Raw genomic sequence first — 20658 nt, 5'->3', positions numbered from 1 at the left:
CAATTAGATTACAAGTGAAAGGAACATTGAAGATTAATGATCTCTAAGGAATTTCTACAGTAGTTGAAGGCAGTTTTCTTCTCATACTTCTCTGAAGTTTGTATCAATGATGACGTTAAATAGCCAATGACATCTATATCTGGAAAATTGCCATGTTTGGGCATGTTTTGTCTTGGGAGGCAGGAGAACATATTTCCCAAAGTTCTGATCACAAATAGACAATCAATATAAAAATTTTAATGGGGCTTAAAATGTAATAAAAAAGTAAATCTTTTCAAAAGAGAAAACAGCAATGTGTGTTTTTTAGTACTTCCCACCACTGTGACTTATTTTTCCATGTCAAGATTGTAAGATTGCATTCCTGAGCAAGGAGTGGCACAAAATTCAATCTTACATGTGAACTATCCTCTAGAGCAGATCCAAGTTAGTCATAATCAACTGTGGTATTTATTTGAAAAAGCATACTAATGAGAATGTGCCAATGTTTTTAAAATGTGGGGGGAAATCACACTAATGACTGGAGATTTTTCTGTACCAGGCTTGGCTCTAAATGCTCACATGATCCTTACCTCAACCCTGGGAGGTAAGCATTATTATTCTACCCATTTTAAAGAAGAAGAAATCAACACACAGAAAGATCAAATAATTCACCCAAGGTGATGAAGCTGGACTATTAGAAAGACAGGTTATCCAATTATGCTTGAAGGATTCCTAGAGGTACCCAGACACTTTGGAAATAGGTAGGGCTCCAGGAGATCAAAACCAGTTTTTGTGAAAATGCTAAGCTGTTATTTGCCTTTTTTTTCCCCTACATTTTTTGCAAGCATACAATGAAGTTTTCCAGATGCTACATGACAGTGCAAAAGATGGAATGAAGATTTGGGTTTGAGAATACAGTCAACTTCTATTAAGCTATTAAACTAGGCATCCAAAAGATAAGCAAAAATGTAACAACGTCACTGTTTATTTCTTGAAAAAATATACTTATTTCATAAGATTTTGTTTCACTAACATGTAATGTGTTTGTTATTCTTATTTTAAATAAAGAAATGTTTAAATATCCTAAGATTTAATTTCTCATGTAGTAAATATCTACAGATACTAACCACATAACCAATAATGTTTAGGTCCTTAATAATTTTAAGGATATAAAATTATCCTAAGACCAGAGATCCTGAGATTGACTATAACACAGTCTTTCATATTCTATGAAATGAGCATCACAGTGTTACATACCTCAATGACAAAAGAGGTCGAAATAACAGCAGAATCTACATGTTATCAAAAATCTAGATGGAAAGAAAAAAAGCAAACAAAAACCAATGCAGGATCCAAATATTTTCAATGTTGAATATTTTGAAACCTGGATTTAGAGCAAAGATTTAAAATTTTAATCTGAATGTATCCTTTGGCTTTTAAGAGAACCACTGCCTAGTACTCCTACCCTAACCTACCCCCCAATCCTGCTTGAAATAGCATCAAATAAGCACAGGCTTCACTTATTTCCTTCATTCAGATTTTTGTTTAGATCATGCATTAGTCAGCTTTTCATTGGTATTGTAAAATACATGAGATAACCCACTTAATCAAAGTTTTGTTTCAGCTTCCGGTTTGTGGGCCCCATTGCTTTTGAGCCTGTAGTGAGACAGCGGATCATGGCAGGAGCACATGGTGGAGTAAGCTGCTTACCTCATGGTGACTGGGAAGCAGAAATAGAAAGAGCAAGAGACCAGCGTGTGACAGTCCCCCAGGGACATGACCCCAATGAACAATACCTCCCATTACGCTCCCACTCTGAAAGTTCCCATCCCCTGCCAATTGCACCAAGTTGGGCACTCAGGCTTTGAGTGACGCTTAAGATACAGACTGCAGCAGATGACTTATTCACAGAGGGCCCTCCCTGGTCATTCTATCTAAATTAATAATATTCTCTTATTCCTTCCTTTCCTCGATACCCTTGACCTCCCTTATACTTTCTTTAAAATGGTTATCACAGCTGCTGGGGTTTGAATATTTGTCCCCCAGAATTCATATGTCAGAAACTTAATCCCCAAAGTCATGTGTTACTGGTATTTGGAAGTGAGAACTTGGGGAGGTGACTTATTAATGAGGGAGCTCTGCCCGCATTAATAAATTAATCCATTCATAGATTGATGTGTTAATATCAAGGGAATGAGCCTGTTAGAAAAGCCACTTTGGACATTGGGATTCTGCAAAGAGTCCCCACAAAAAGAAGGCCTTCATCAGATTTGACCCCTCAGTATTGAACTTCCCAGCTTCTAGAAATGTAAGAAATCATTTTTTTCTTTATAAATCACCTGATTTTAGGTATTCAGTTATAGCAGCATAAAATCAACTAAGATAAGATAACATGTAATATACAGGCTTTTTTCCTGTGCCCAACACACACACACACACACACACACACACACACACATACACACACAAATTATAAACTCTATGATGTTCACTGTTGCATCCTTAGTACTCAGAACAGTTCCAGAAATATAGCAGGAACTTGGTAAATAATTATTTAAATAAATGAACAAAATGTTTTATGTAAAAATATATAACATGGAAGAGCAAGAACAAAAATAAATGCATTTGGCATAAATTATCCATATGAATCAATAATATTGAGCAAGTACCTGAGTGCATAGTTGTGGCAAAATCAATACAAAGGTCCCCACATTATCTCCTTTTCCCAGGCATATATACTAGATAAGGCCATGGGACTGTGATCTGGCTGAGTACTCTTCAAATTTGAATTTCTATGCAAATTGCCTAGAAATCTTGTAAAACTATAAGTCTTGATTCAGTAGTTCTTGTTATTAATAGTCTCTCAAATGAGGATGGTGCTTCTACTCTGTGAACTCCACTTTTAAGTAACTCCTTTTGTTTTCCTTTTTTCAAATTTATTATTTTTAGATACACATGACAGTAGGGTATATTTTGACACATTATACATACATGGAGTATAACTTATTCTAGTTAGGATTCCATTTTGTGGTTGAACACAATGAGAAGTTTCATAATCATATATGAACATAGGAAAGTTATGTCCAATTCATTCTACTGTCTTTCCTATTCCCATTCCCCCTTCTTTCCCTTTATTCTCTTTGTCTAATCCAATGAACTTCTATTCTTTCCTCCCCTACCCTTATTATATGTTAGCCTCCACATATCAGTATCAAAAACATTCAACCTTTGGTTTTTTGGGATTGGCTTATTTCACTTAGCATGATCATCTCTAGTTCCAAACATTTTACCAGCAAATGCCATAATTTCATTCTTCTTTATAGCTGAGTAATATTACATTATGTATATATACCACATTTCCTTTATTCATTCATCTGTTGAAGGGCACCTAGGTTGGTTTCATAGCTTTGCTATTGCGAATTCACTGTAGTATGCTGATTTTAAGTCCTTTGTATATAGCGAGGAGTGGGATAACTGGGTCAAATGGTGGTTCCATTCCAAGTTTTCTGAGGAATGGCCATACTGCTTTCCACAGTGGTTGCACCAATTTGCAGGCCCACCAGCAATGTATAAGTGTACCTTTCCCCCCCACATCTTACCAACATTAATGCAATTCTTATTAAAATTCCAATGATGTTCTTCATAGATATAGAAAAAGCAGTCATGAAATTCATTTGGAAAACTAAGAAGCCCAGAATAGCCAAAGCAATTCTTAGTGAGAACAGTGATGCAGGAGGCTTCACAATACCAGAACTTAAATTATACTACAAAGGTATAGAAACAAAAACAGCATGATATTGGCACCAAAACAGACATAAAGACCAATGAAACAGAATAGAAGACACAGAGACAAACCCACATAAATACAGTTATCTCATACTAGACAAGTCACCATAAACATACACTGGAGAAAAGATAGCCTCTTCCAATGAGTGGTGTTGGGAAAACTGAAAATCCATATGTAGCATAATGAAATTGATAGATAGGGATCTCTCAGCCTACACAAAACTCAACTCAAAATATATCAAGGGCCTAGGCATTAAACCAGAGACCCTCCACCTAATAGAAGAAAATGTAGGCCCAACTGAATTAACTTCTTTACTAAGCCCTTTTAAAATGTCCCATGTGAGACCAGAAGTACCCCAGTAACAACAAGTGCATCCACACAACCAAATAACGGTTTCCAATGCCATTCTCCAGCAGAAGGAACCAGGGCTTCTTTAAGAAATTCCTAATTCTAGGATTGGGGCAGAAAATATGAATCTGGAGGATCTTGTTATGCCAAAAATGATGTGCTTGTTTATGTTAAAGGGACCCAGCAGCCAACTGAAAGATTTCCCTGGTCATCGTGGAACAATTGAAACCACAGAGAAAAGAAGTTCTGGATTATGATCCCAAGTGTAAAATATCCAAGAGTCCATGCTAATATAAATAAGTAAATGGGAAAAAAGAGACCGTCCTCCCATTCAAAAGAATTCCAAATAATTTATTTAGATATTCCCCTGTCAAGAAAAGGAAGCAATTCTCCCCACTACTTGGCTTCAAACTGCACTAAGTGATTGTATTAATCAGTGTTCTCCAAAGATACAGAAGAAATGGATGGATGGATGGATAGGTGATAGACTGATAAACAGATTAGAAGAGATTTATTAGGGGAATTAGTTCAAAGATCTATGGAGACTGAGAAGTCCTACAACACACTGTCTGTAAGCTGGAGTCCCTGGGATGATGGTAATGTGGCTCAGGCCAAGGCTGAAGGTTCTAGAACCAGGGAAGCTAATGCTGTAATTCAGTCCAAAAACCTGAGAACCTGGGGGCCCCTTGGCCAGAAAGCTTGGAGTTTTAATGTCCAAGGGGAGGAGAAGAGGAGTGCAGTCCAGCTCCAGGAGATGACACACTCACCTTTCCTTTATTTTATTTTCTACAGACCCCTGGTTATTTGGATGGTGCCTGACCCCCATTCATTGTGAGTCTTCCCCACCTACATCATTCAGACTCACACACTGTTCTTCTCTGGAAACACCTTCATAGACACACCAAAAAACAATGCCTTACCAGTTTTCTAGGTATTCTCTAATCCAGTTAAGTTGACACCTGACATTAGCCATCACAATGACACCTTCCAAAAAATCTAGTATAAAGGGGGTGGGGTAACAAACACTACGTCAGCCAAGTGATCGAGGTCAACATCAACAGTTTTACATGTCATCAGCGAATACCTTATATGGCTGATGAGAAGGCACCGTCTCTGTGGTCTCCCTCCCCAAATATGTGAAAAGTGCCAGGCAGACCCCAGTGCAGGGGCATTCTACAGAATACATAATCAGCACTCCTTAACACTGTCCTGCCACAAAAATCAAGGAAAGGCTGAGAAACTGTCACAGCCAAGAGGAGCCTGGGGAGACAGGATGACTAAATGCATCCTGATGGGACTCCTGGAATCAAACATCAGACTGATGGGAAGGGCCTCCTTCCATGCTGTGCCCTGGAGAGAGCTCGAGCCTCGCCCTGTGCCAGCCTGTTCCAAGGGACAGATAGAGTGCTATGGTTTAGATACTAGGCATCCCCCAATATCTAATGTGTGAGACAATGCAAGGTTTACAGGTGAAATGATTGGGTTATGAGAGCTTAATACAATCAGTAAATTAATTCCCTTATTAACTTAGTGGTATCTGTAGGCAGGTAGGGTGTGGCTGGAAGAGGTGGGTCCCTGTATTTTGTCCTTATTGAGTAGAGTTTTTTTTCTCTCTCTCCCTCCCCCCACCCTTCTCTCTCTCCCCCTCTCTCTCTGCTTCCTGAGTGCCATGCCAAATCTGCTTTCCTCTGCCACACTATTCTGCCATAATGTTTTCTGCCTCACCTGGATTCTGTGGAATCAGCCATCTATGAACGATGACCTCTGAAGCCATGAGCTCCAAAATAAACTTGTCCTCCTAATCAAAGGACCCAAAAAGAACACAGAGGATAGCTGAAGCAGATCTTACAGCTGTAAAATGGACTAGGGCTACCTCCCCCAAAGAATGTAAAATAAAGACTCAAAGTGCCAAGGCACAGAGGTTTTCAGGTTTTAGAGTTAATTGTAGCAAAACCCACTCCACTCTAATATAATAATAAGAGGTCAGGACACTATGCCCCACAGGCCAAATTCAGTCTGGAGATTCTTTTTGTACAAAGAATTGGTTGGTTTGTTGGTTTTAGGTTTTGTTTGGGTACTAGGGATTGAATCCACGGGTGCCTAACCACTGAGACACATCCCCAGCCTTTTTTTATTTAGAGACAGGGTCTCAATAAGTTGCTTAGGGCCTCACTAAGTGGCTGAGGCTGGCTTTGAACTCACAATCCTCCTGTCTTGGCCCTCAACCTACTGGGATTAGAGGTGTGCACCACCAAGCCAGCAGTTTGCAGGGTTTTAATAGAAAGGAGAAGGAGGAACAGAGACTATAGGTGGCTAGCAAGGCCTAAAATAGTCACTATCGAACCCTTTATAGAAAATTTGTCAATTCCTGATCTATATCTTATAGACTTTCTAAGTTACCCCAAGATTATATTTACACAGATGAGCTCTTAAAAGAAAGATTAAGTTATCACAGAGGCTCCACCAAGAGTCCCTAAATCTATAAGTGACCTCATTTCTTTCTGAAATCTATTCAGAAAGACTTTAAGGGGTTCCTTGGTTTACAAACTCGTATCTGTCCTACCTCCATAGAAGCTAAGCCTTGAAAACCAAGGAACATCATTAAGCATCCCAAACACATTTGTTCTTTAAATTACAAATATTTAATTTTACTCATGTTGTAGTTAAAAGATATTTCATTTCCCTGTGGTATAGAAATAGGCCCTCTAAAAAAATACACCTTACTAATTTCAAAAGATGAAATTTCAATCTCCTTAAATCAAGAAAGAAAGCATTTTATAGATCAGCTGCCTGCCAATTTCTAGAGTAAAGCAATCATTCAAAAGGGCATAGAATTTAAGAGTAATACAGCAACTTGAACATATTTTCTTTTTCACTGTGGGATACTTTTTTTCTGTGAAATAAACTCCAGAGAAATTCAGAATCAAACCAAGCAAAGAAGAAACTCACAATTAATGAGGAAAACTAAAAATGTTGCATTATGAATTTAAGGGAATCTGAGAATGAGTACCTATATTTTGATTCAGCAAATTATCAATTACGAAGTTATTGGCTGAGGGCTGATGATATACCTTACACTACGCTAAGCGGGAATATTTGTTCACTTGAGTTAAAAGATATTCCATTATTGAATAATTATGTCAAATTAACCCTAATATTATGTATAACTAAAACAAATAAAAATACAAATCCACTATAGTAAAAATCAAAGCCCGATGAGTTTACCCATAGAAATATTTGTATGTGGGTGGATGAATGTACTCACCACTCCCAAAGACATAAACAACCTGAGTTTCAAAGCTGTGTTTGTAAGTGATGGGGGGGTGAGGACTTAGAGCACATTTACTGGTGAAAAAAAATTATATTGAAAATGCTGCACAGATGCAGTTGGTCACAAAAAATGTAAATTCTCATGATGTTGACATAACCTTGGGTGTGGTGCTAGAAATTCTTAACACATCCATGGTACAGTTTCCTTTATGATACAGTCCTGCATATGCTGAGCCATAGGCTCTGCTCGCTGACCCAGTTGTTTATGCTGGAGGGCATCCTCTTGTCCTGACCCCGCACAAAACTACTGCCTTTCAGCAATCCCTGGCATGACATTATGGGAGGCACTGAGCTTAGAATATGTGAAAAGAGCCACTCTATAGGGAAAAATACCTACAAATTTACCAATGGAATATTAGCTATAAAATCTAAACAAATTACAATGAGTTTTTAGAAAGCTGGTAAATAGCACAAAGAAAATCAAAAAGAGGAATGTGTGCTATGAATTCATATTTGATTCATCTCTAGAATATTTTCCCCAAAGTTTTTGACTATCAACTTTTCTATGACTACAGTTTTCCACACTAATAACAGAAAGGCAATTCAGTATATTCCTTAGCATAGTTCACCTTTTTTCCCTAAATTATTGATAGTAGCTATGGTTTGGATATGGTTTGAGTGTATCTCCAAAAGGTTTATGTGCTGGGCTGGAGTTGTGTGTCTCAGTGGCAGAGCACTTGCCTAGCATGTGTGAGACACTGGGTTTCATCCTCAGCACCACATAAAAATAAATAAATGAAATAAAGGTATTATGTCCATCTACAACTAAATTTTTTTTTAAATAAAAGGATATAAAGAACTCAAAAAGCTAAGCACCAAAAAAACAATAAATGGGCAAAGGACCTGAACAGACACTTCTCAGAAGAGGATATGCAATCAATCAACAAATATATGAAAAAAAATGCCCATCATCTCTAGTAATTAGAGAAATGCAAATCAAAACTAATCTAAGATATCATTTCACTGCAGTCAGAATGGCAGCTATTATGCATACAAACAACAATTAATGTTGGCGAGGATGTGGGGGGAAAGGCACACTCATACATTGCTCGTAGGACTGCAAATTGGTGCAGCCAATATGGAAAGCAGTATGGAGATTCCTTGGAAATCTAGGAATGGAACCACCATTTGACCCAGCTATCCCACTCCTCAGTCTATACCTAAAGGACTTAAAATCAGCATAATATAGGGACACAGCCACATCAATGTTTATAGCAGCACAATTCACAATAGCTAAATTGTGGAGCCAACCAAGATGCCCTTCAGTAGATTAATGGATAAAAATGTGGCATATATACACAATGGAATTTTACTCAGCAATAAAAGAGAATAAATTCATGGCATTTGCAGGTAAATAAATGCAGTTGGAAAAGATAATGCTAAGTTAAGTTAGCCAATCCCAAAAAACAAATGCCGAATGTTTTCTCTTATATAAGGAGGCTGATTCATAGTGGGGTAGGGAGGGGGAGCATGGGAAGAATAGATGAGTTCTAGATAGGAAAGAGGGGAGGGGGGGAAAGGGAGAGGCGGAGGGTTAGCAAGGATGGTTAAATGTGATGGACATCATTATCCAAAGTACATGTATGAAGACATGAATTGGTATGAACATACTTTATACACAACCAGAGATATGAAAAATTGTGCTGTATATGTGTAATAAGAATTGTAATGCAGGCCGGGATTGTAGCTCATGGTAGGGTGCTCACCTAGCACCTGCAAGGCCCTGGGTTTAATCCTCAGCACTACATAAAAATAAATAAATAAATAAAGGTATTGTGTCAAATGCACCTAAAAATAAAATTACAATTAAAAAAAGAATTTAAAAAATCAATAAAAAATAAATAAATAAGGTTTATGTACTAGAAGCATGTTCACCTGCATAGTGATGGTGAATGGAAGATGAATGCCTTGGTCTTGCATTTCAGCTCCCGTCTCCAAGCACACTTAGGAGACAGTGCTGTTCAATTCTCTGAGAAATGATCTATTGATACCCTGTAAGGAAGATATATCGGTCTCTAAATCCAAATCTCTCTACAAAATGTCTTAATTATCACATGTATCTCTACTGCACCCATTTTCAATGGGTCACTCAGTGAATTTAACTAGAATGATGCAGTTTTACATTTTCCCATTGCTTGTATTATTGACTTGTGGAAAGGTTACTTTCAAAAACACAGACTTATTCATCCAAACAAGTGCCATTCTCAGGTGTTTAATTGCTATGACTTATGTGTATTTGCCGAGCATCTGACCTATTTTTTTTTTAAGGAACTCATTGAGTAAGAACACCCACACAGCTGGTTGACCTAACTTGACTTCCTGCCTGGGTCCTTAGTCAAACTTTTCTTGCAGCTTTCAGTGAACATTAGGTGTCACCGTAGGGAAATCTACTGCAATTATCACCAGGATGTCATTTCCTAAATTAGTTTAAAGTCATTGAAATTCTATTTTTGCTTTCTTGATTAATAACCTTCTACAAATGGTCTCCTTGATAATTTCCCATCCTTTTTTTCCTCCTCTTTTATATTTTATAGTGCCAGCCATGAAGTCAGAGGCAGTCAAACTCCTTCGGGCTAATTGTCTTTTACTTAGAAATGAAATTGGTCTATTATCATCAAAAAATAACGAGAAGGATGATGAAGACAAGGGAAACTATTTCCTTTGCTGTGATGATATGCTTTCTTGTGATTCATTGAAGTATTTTTGGTTAGATATATATTAAGGGTACATGACAGTATTCTCTAAATTTATTTTTAAAATAAAAAGTAAATATGTATATATTTACAAATATAATTGTTAAAGACATTATGAAAAATAGAGTCCCTGTGCCCCTCTGATTCCTCTTCTGCAGATAATTTAACTTCCTTTGGACTACAAGCATTTACATATAGAGATCTAAATAAGATGCATGCAATCTTACTCCTTGAATTTTTCTGTTTTAGAGATTGCTAATGACCACAGAAAGAAATTTGATTCATTCACATTCCCTCCCCCACTGTACACCATACCTCCATCTCCCTTTCCATTATAATTATTTCTGAATTGCAATTCTTAGCTGGTCCATATTTACCATCTATAATGGCTTCCGTTGAGGAGGATTTTTTTTGGTACCTGGAAACTATGAATGTCTCTTTTTCTATTTCTTCATTTGCTCAATTCTGTGTAATTGTCACCATTTCCCCCTCAAAGTTCTAATGTTAAATCAAAACTACTCTTGACACATTCAAACTTTATTTTTAGTTTCATGAATTTATCTTTAACAATTTTATTGAGATGTAAATCACATACCATACAGTTCACCCTACTGCAGTATATGTTTCCATAGTTTTTGGAATAATCACAGATATATGCGTCTAGCTCCACAATATGTTAGAGAAGAATCTGTTTTCATCATCCCAAAAAAGCACTCAGTAGCCTTCCCACCAGACCTAGGCAACTGATAATCTATTTTCTCTATAAATTGGCCTATTCTGGATATTTAATTAAAATAAATATAGTATGTGTTGTGACTGGCTTCTTGTAAAGTCAGTAATAATGGCTCTACTTTCATTTCTGATATTAATTTTTTAAAAATATTTTTTAGTTGTCAATGAATCTTTATTTTTATTTATTTACTTGTTTATGTATATGTGGTGCTGAGAATTTAACTCAGGGCCTTACACGGGCTAGGCAAGCGTTCTACCACTGAGCTACAATCCCAGCTCCTTCTTCTGATATTGATTTTTATAACTTCCTCCTCTTCTCATTACATATTTGTGGGATATATATATATATATAATATATATATATATATATATATATATATATATATATATACACACACACACACATTGTGAAATAATTAAATCAAACTAGTTAACATATGCATCACCTCACCTCATTGACTTAGCTTTTTTTTGTGGTGAAAACATTTAAAATCTACTTTTTTTTCACTCCCCTTTTTTTCTCTGTTTCTAGATGTCCTTATACATGTGTTGGTACATTTATTTATGTACCACAAGTGTCTTAGGCTCTGTTCATTTTTCTATATTCTTTTTCCTTCTGTCACTTCAAAACTGAATAATTTAACTTATTTCGTTTCAAGTTTTCTGGGTTTTTTTCCTTTGCTTTCTCAAATATTTCTAGAAATCCTATAATGAATTTTTAATTTCAGTTATTATACTTTTCAACTCAAAAATTTCTGTTTGTTTTCCTCTTATAATTTCAGCCTCTATATTGATGTTCTCTATTTGGTGAGAAATTGTCCTTATTCTTTCCTGTAGTTCTTTGGCCAAGGAGTTCTGTAGCTGTTTAAGCACATTTAATAGCTGACTTAAAGTCCTTAGTAAATAAGTCTGGTGTTTATTTCCTCAGATGAAGTCTTTTCTCCATTTTCTTACCCTCCCTTCCCCACTACCTTCCTTCATTCCTTCCTTCCTTTCTCCCCCCTCCCTCCCTTACTTCTCTTTCTTTTTATTTCTTATGAGTGAATTTTTGTTGAAAATTGGATGCTCTGAATATTATAATATAGTAACTCTGAAATTCAGATTCTTCTATGTTCAAGGTTTATCATTTATGCTTGGTGTGGTGCTGTAGTTTTTTGGAGAATTTTATGAGCAACTTTTGCAAGGGTTGTATTTCTTGTCATGTGCGATTTCTGAAGTTTCTTTTCTTTTAGCTTAGTGGTAAACTATTGATTTGATAGAGTTGTTTTGTTTTAGTTTTAAACATCTGTCACTGGCACTGAAAACAAAACACAAAATGAAGGAGAGGAGAGGAGATGAGAAAAGAATTCTCTCTGGGTCTTGCTCATTGGCTGTTTTGGGGGTACTCCCTCAATACTTAACCAGGCCATTTATGATCCTGCCTTACTTTTATTTCCTGTTTGCACTGAGTTTAAAAACCAGCCAGATGTGAAGTTATTCACTTCTCAGGTCTTTCATCATGCACCCTCCCCTGGGCATGGTGTTATAGATTTTCTTGTTTATCTGGAAGGTTTCAGATCCTTTATTTCCGAAATTACTATATTTGCTCGATATTCCTCTCTGGGATAAGGCATAACTGTTTTTTCACACCACTGCTATTTTACACTATAGGTAGAGCAGACTGTTCCTTTCCTTTCCTTTCAGTGTTTTGGAAAAACATGCTCCATGGGTGGGGCTGGGGCTGGGGCTCAGAGGGAGAGCACTCGCCTAGCAAGTGTGAGGCACTGGGTTCGATCCTCAGTACCACATAAAGTAAAATAAAGACATTGTGTCCATCTATAACTAAAAAATAAATATTAAAAAAAAACATGCTCCATGGGTACTTATCTGACGTGAGACATTTCTGAATTAGGTAAAACAAAGCAGCCATCTTGTATCAATCCTTCAGGGATCCACAGAAATGTCAAAACAGACAGATTAGAATTCCTTGGGAACAAGGTTCACACTGCTCCATTCTGAACCAGGTACAAACACCAGGAACGTGGGATGTCATTTTCAAGACTGTCTCAGCATCCTGTGGTGTTGAGTTCAACAAAGATAATTTAATTTTCCCAAATTACCCTCTCCCACCCTGCTTCATAACCTGTCTTCTTGTTATACATTTAGTTATTTGCTGGGTTATCTTCCAGACTTCCCATGAGGTTGATTCTGTTAGTTTTTTGAGGTTTTCAGTGTTTCTGAGCACAGATAAACTTCTGGAATTTTCTGCTGTACCATTTTTATTGACCTCCCACTTGCCACATTTATACCCTGTCTTATTAAGCACTTTCTAGTTAAATTTGAGAATCTCATGAGACATAGAAATCTCTAAACTGCTAAATTAATATATAAAATTTTCCTCTGGAAGTGGAATCCTTTGGGCAACTGACAAAAGCAAACTATAAACTATTTACAGAAAAACACCCTTTACCCTAGCTGTACAAGAATACTAGAGGTAAAGTCCCACTGGAGATTAGGAAAAAATATTGAAACCAAGTAAACACATAAAGAAGAGGCTGCCATAAAAAGGATTCAGAAGATTAAACTACAAGAAGATTAGACGGTCATGATCTTAAAAAAAAATAGAACTGCTATTTGAAAATGTTTTAAAATTTGATTTAGGTGATTATATTAACTATACAGCACTGTTGATTGATAGGATTCATGAGACTACAAAAGTTATATTCACATAAAGCTTGAAATGAAGCTAATATAATGCAGAGGCAAACATTAGAAAGGTCTAGGACTTCCAAACAGATTAAAGACATCCCAGTATCTTTTCTGACCAGATGAGGGACTGCAGGATACATCCTTCACTCCCCATCATTTCCATATCAAATGCCTCCATGAAGGCTCATCTCATGAAACAAATAGTTTACTTCTAAAGACCAAATGTGAGTATGAACTTTTTTATTTCAGTTTTATAAAAATTGAATCTATAAGATGATATCTTTGCTTGCTTGTTTTTGATGGACTCAACCTATCCCACTTAGATTTTCCTCCTTCATATTTATATTTATAATGTGGCACCCCACAATAATGGACTTCTTACCTTGTATTTCTTAAGGCCCATTTTAGGAATCATTTCCAGTTCTTTGGCTATTACCACAAAATCAGTAAAAAATCATACTATATTATTATTTTTATGATCTTGTTCCTCTAATATCATAGTTGGGAAACTTGATTATTAATTATATCCACTGAGTAGATTCATCTTTACATTGTCCACTCAGAATATAAAAACTGGCCTGTCACAATGCCTTCTAGATCCAATGTTGTTCTTCCATTTTTGAGCTAACATCTATAAACCCTAATTTTGTGTGACATCTCTGAGAACTGATTGATGGTAGGGGCACATTAAGCTCTGGGGCTGGAGATCACATTGGGCAGATCACATCTGGCAGATTGAACATAGAGCCCAAAGCCATGGAAGCTAGCTTGTAATGGATTGCAGTTGTCCCTTCTCATGGACATACATATACCATTTTTATTTGATGAGCAACTATTGGATTTTTCCCTATTAGCATATAATTTTTATATAATGCATGCTATTATAGGTATTTTATGTGTTAAAATAATTAAAATAATTGTATATACTTCCATAATTGATGCAAAGTTTAATTAAATCACAATACAAGAACAACAATTGCTTTTCAAAGAATGCTTAACTGGAAACTACATCAGAAAAAAATTAGTTCAAAATCCTAGTGGTTACCACTAGGAGGCAGGAATGGGATTTAAGCAAAGGCTTCAGTGAGTAGGTAGAGTTGCTGACACTAGTAACATACATTTGAGTCTCATTGGGGTTGAATATCCCCAAAGCATCCAGTGGACAATGACTCTGCTATGCTCCAGAGAGGCTGCTGTTGGTCAGAGCCTTATTCAAATACAGCTTAATTGTTTCCTGATCACTTTAATAAAATTTATAGATGTTCATGACTTATGAAGCAAATCAATCAATTTTTGTTTAAATTTTTAAGCAGGAAGAGATAGTGGCTTATTTTTGTTTGTTTGAGAAATGTTGCTAATGTCTCCGGACCAAGTAATTCCTGTAATTGTTCCTATGTGTTCCTATAATTATATATTGTCCCTGGCTCCTGTGTTTTAGGTAGTCAATTAGCCAGTGCTTTATTGTGTTCTGATTAATCAGCACCTACCACTCTATGAACTTGATTTTCAGATTCAAATCAACATTATATAAAAAGAATAATGTATAGCAGTATGTTTTGATTGATTCAAATCAAAGCCTTTTTTTCAACAGGTTGTTGTAATAAGCAGAATAATTTACATATCCTTTTGGAATCTCAGTAAAACTATATTGTACTAGACCCACATGAATAACATAGACTTTGACTTTCTTCCATAACAGAAATAAGAAACAAACCATTAGATAAGTCAGTTAGAGAATGCCAATCCTTCTCAACTTTTGCACTCTTGAACTGTTAACTTCTATCAGGTGTGGCTGATACTCTGGAATGACCAATTTATTCAGTCCTCCATAGTTTATGATTAACCTCCTGCATTCCACAACTTTTCTCATAGACCATACAACTATTTAAAAAGGTATTCAGTGGGTACTTTTTATTCTTGATCTAATGTATCTCTGATCAAATCAGAAATATATTGACGATTCCCAGATATGCTATACTGTTTTAAATTAACCACTTAAGTTGGTAAGTTCATTTAACTGGTTTCCATCTAGCATGCTATTATAGTTTGGATACAAGGTGTCCCCCCAAAGCTCCTGTATTAATGCAGCAGGTGAAATTATCAGATTATGAAAGCTATAATCTACTCAGTAGATTAATTCACTTGATGAATTAATAATTTGAACAGACTGAGTGGTAATTGTAGGCAGGTGGGGTGTAGCTGGGGGAATTGGGTCACTGGAGTCCTGCCTTGGGGATTATATATTGTCCCTAGCTCCTTCCTGTCTGTCATGAGCTGAACAGCTTTTCTCCAACTCACTCTTCCACCAGGATGTTCTGCCTCACATCAGACCCAGAGCAATGGAACCAGCCAATGGGCTGAGGCCACTGAAATCCTGAGCCTAAGTAAACTTTTCCCCCTCTAAGTTATTCATTTCAGGTATTTTAGTCACAGTGATGAGACTCTGACTAACATGTGTGCCCAATGAAAGCAGGATAAAAAAAAAAATCGATTTTTTAACAACATCCTTTTATTCAGTTGTTTTAGTAAGAGAAGAGTGTCCTGCCTCTCTCTCTCTCTCTCTCTCTCTCTCTCTCTCTCTCTCTCTCTCTCTCTCTCCTTGCCATCAAGATGTCACAGACATCCCAACAATGCATTCTGGTCGAGTTGACAGAACAATGATAAATAACATTTGTACATAAATTTCTACTTTGAGCCACTGCCTCTGTTTTAAGCCATTTACAATATCTACATTCCCATAGCATTACTACATTATTTTTTTTCAGATTTATTAGTAGAGTTAGGTATGACAGTATATGATGAACCAGTATAGAACAGTTCCAATAAAATTTCTCAGTCACATCCGTGACATCACCACATCACCACATCAGTGCAACAGCAACAATCCTCCACTCTGGGACCAACCTGATATATGTCCTTTAAGCTCACATTGCTTTGGTTAACATTGGTTCCAAAGGTGCTTTAGTATGTGTGTCCTCATAAGATTTTTAAAAATTTATCTCGAGGTGGGAATATTGAAAAACTATGCTCCAAAATGGCATGTGGGGTGTAGCTGGGGGAAATGGGTCATTGAAGTCCTCCCTTTCAAACTTTGTAGCTTGAAAAGTTGATCAAGCAGCTAAACCACATATTCTTTATAGCAATCTCTTAAAATGTTACTAGTTACTGCATTTGTCACCTTCTTTTCCACATTTTGAATTAGCCATCTGGACAATTTCATCCCATTTAACTGTTCTGAAGTTTTTTTCCATCCTTTTTATTCTTAATATTCCCTTTCTTCTAAATATTTCTAATCTTGTTTTCATCATTCAACCCATTTGGAAGAGTTCACCCTGTAGGTCAGGAAGAGCTCTTTTCACCTATTTTTACACTCCTAACAGGAGAGTCACGCAAGAATCCCAAGAATTTGGAACTCAGTTTATCACATGAATCATTTCTTGGGTAGAAGGCCCATATTTGGAGCATACTTTATTATATAATCAATCTGAAGGTGGCTACATTTTCAACATTCCTTCACCTTCAGGAGTATTCAATTTATCATAAAAGTGTGGAAAAAAAATAAAAGTGTGGAGTTGGAATATTCCTGTATCAAGATTTTTTTGTTTTAATATTTTGATACATGCCTTTGCCTTCAACTAGCTTAACATGTTAAGGTGCCCAGATTTCTGAAAAAGACATGCTGTCTGAACTCTTAGAATGTTACCATGACTCAGGTATCTTGTGACCCTACCCTTATCCTATCCCACCATCATGCCCAGAGCCTATACAGACTTTTCAATGATTATCAAGTAGGCAGAGTAACATTGTGATCAAAAGAAAAACTGCAGTTCTTTATCTTATCATGTTCTTGACCCTAACAGACAGAATCATGGCACACTGGAGGCCTTGTGCTTTTTCTGAGTTATTCTTGCCAAAGCACCCAAAAGCAGCCAATGCATGGAATTCTTGGCTGACTTTCTGTCTGAATTTCTTTTTTAAATCCATTTAACTATTTTCCTCCTCTCCAGATCTACCCCCACGTCAAGTTGATATGTTTTTCTTGCTGTCAATGGTCACAGCACCATTCAAATGTACACTAACATGGGCGTCAATGATCCTTCATACCCCATTTCCTCACCTTCCTTTCAACAAAGCTGTATCCACTATTATTTAATCACCAAGCCAAAGGCTCCTTCAAGTATCCTGCTCAGAGTAACTGCGGTAATCACACAGGGTCAGACAAATGAAAATGCTCCTGAGACTCCATACTGTACCCCTGCATGCTTTAAGAAAAGAAAAGGAGATATTGCAGCAGGAGACAGAAAGCACATAGCTTCCAGACTCTTTCTTAGTCACCTAGGACATGAGCTTTGTCTGTGGATCAGGAACCACTAAGACACAAGTGAGAAAGCAGATTTTAGCAGAGCCAAGGCATAGGATTACTGGATTAGTCCTTTATACTCTACTGTTCATGGGATTAAAATGAAGCTGAGAGACCAGGTGAATTAGATGCAAACCATCACTTTATATCTTTTTAATAAACAGTAGACAAACTGGAAGAAAATGCTTCCAGGTGAACTTTTAACTTTAAACAACATGTTATAGCCCAGTGCTGTAGTGCACACCCGTTAACCCAGTGACTCAGGGGACTGAGGCAGAAGGATTTCAAGGTCAAAGCCACCCTCAGCAATTAGTGAGGCTCTAAGCAACTTAATGAGATGCTGCCGCAAAATTTAAAAAAAAAATTGGAAAAAGGTTTGGGGATGTGGTTCAATGGTTAAGCACCTCTGAGTTCAATTCCTGATACTAAAATAAAACAAAATGAAACACAAATAAACAACATTATAAATCACTGACTAGATATTCCATCACTATCTTGTCCAAGAATTATAGTCACAATATCCCTGGATGACTGTTGTCTCAGAAATCAGCAAAGAAATATAAAGAAAACTGAAGTTAAAAGTCATAGAAAATAGATTCAGAACTTAGAATATATGCCCTTAAAAGTAATAAAGTTTACAGTAGAGAAAATGGTGTAAAGGATATTTGAAATGACAATTTTTCCCAACACCGTAAACATATGTAATATTCAACAAGTAAAATAAGGTTAAGCAATATAAATAAATGATAACTCAGTATCTTTAAACTAATATGAAAATAACACCATATCAAGGAGAAAAGGATTGGAAGACAGATTGCCTTTAAAAAAGTCACAAAGAAGACAATGAAATACTATATAAAATATGTAATTTATATGTCTGTAAAGTAAAACATGAAATACATATAACTATCAACTTAGAATTAATAATTCTAAATTACCATTAAGAGTGAAAGCAAAATCAAGGCCTTTTCAGATGAAATGTACGTAAAGAGTTTAGATACAGTAAGGTCTTTGAAGAAACTAATTCTATAGGATGTAATTCAAGAAAAAAAGGAGAAATTACAAGATTTTGATAAATAAGTAAATGTAAATAAGCATTTACTGCAAAAAAATCACAAAATATAATTTGGGAAAAATAAAAATAAAGTGGACTAAATAGTGACAAAAACAATTAATAAGATTAAGAGCAGGGATCTGTGATAATGCTTTGGGAGGAAAGTAGATATGGAGATTAGCTTTAGAGTTTGCTTTGCTAATTGTAAAGGTGGTATCTAAAAGATTAACAGAATCACTTCCAAAATCATATAAGGAATTAATATTTAACACTTAAAAAGTGCCAACCTCTGTGATAATTGATTTTCTTATTTACATTCTTAATTATTTCTGCGTGTCAGCATAGGAGGTATTTTCTTTTATGAGTAACAAGGATCATGCAGCTGGGAGCTGATTGGCAGTGCTATGATTGAAGCCTAGGTTGTGAGGTCCTAGAGACTCCATGGTAAGCCTTTACACTACACTGCTTTCTAGAAAAATAAAAGAAGAAACAAAGAAAGGGAAACAAATGAAGAACAGAATAAATAAATAAACAATAAACAACAATAAAGATAGGTATCAATGGAAGACAGAGAGTTAGAAAATATTGCAGAAATAAACTGATTAAAAATTATGATTAATGTCCAATGATTGAGTATTCATATTTTAAAAAGAGATTGGCAATTTTAATTTTTAAAAATCCTGACTTTGTAATAATATATAATTCTAAAATATAGGGATATAAGATATTTTTTAAAAATGAAGGTATGGTAGAATGATTCATGGAAGAAATGATGGATAAAGTAGACTTCATTAAAATTAAAACCTTTCTCCTCTGTGATAGACACTGTCAAGAAAATGAAAAGACAAGTCGCAGATTGGCAGATAATATTTGCAAAAGACATGTCTAATAAAGTGCTATAATACAAAATATATACAAAGAACACTTTTGTTCCATTTGTTCCATTTCTAAATATCATTTTATTGAAGATTCAGTTATTTATATTACTTATGTTAATAAAAATGTGTATAATATATCTGTATGCATATAAATTATTTGCATATTTTTGAAGGATTTCAATGAAATAAATAACTTGTCATATTTTTACTCTGTGGCATAGGGGAGGAAAAATATAAAGTATATAAACTTACTTAATAGTTTTATGTGACTAGGGAGCCTTTTATCAAAGAACTCTTAAAAGTCAACAATAAGAAAACAAATGACCCAACTTTAAAAAATGGACGAAATACCTAAGAAACCAATTTGAAAGACTATACACTGTATGATTCAAATCATTTGACATTCTGAAAAGGCAAAGCTATAAAAAGATGGTAAAGAGATCAGTGATTTCTATGGCTTGTAGGAATAAAAGAATAGATGGAGACAGTTATTTTTAGGGTTGTGAAATCATAGTATATGATACTATAATAGTGAATACATATTTTTAAATAGTTATCAAAATCTGTAGAATGTACAAGATGAAGAATGTGCCCTAATGTACACTATCAACTTTGGTTGATAATAATGTGTCAAGGTAAGTTTCATAATTATAACACATGTACAATTCCTTTTCAAGATGTCCATAGTGAGAAAAGTTAGGGAAGTTATATGTGGACTGTGGACTGTCTACTCAATTTTGCTGTCAATTTGAAAATGCTCTAAAAAATAAAGTTTGTCAGTCACATTTCCATCTCTGTGACAAACTAGC

Source organism: Urocitellus parryii, unplaced genomic scaffold, assembly GCF_045843805.1.
Source record: "Urocitellus parryii isolate mUroPar1 unplaced genomic scaffold, mUroPar1.hap1 Scaffold_37, whole genome shotgun sequence".
NCBI lineage: Eukaryota > Metazoa > Chordata > Mammalia > Rodentia > Sciuridae > Urocitellus > Urocitellus parryii.
The sequence above is the reverse complement of the archived record's forward strand: the minus strand, read 5'-3'. Positions refer to the sequence as shown.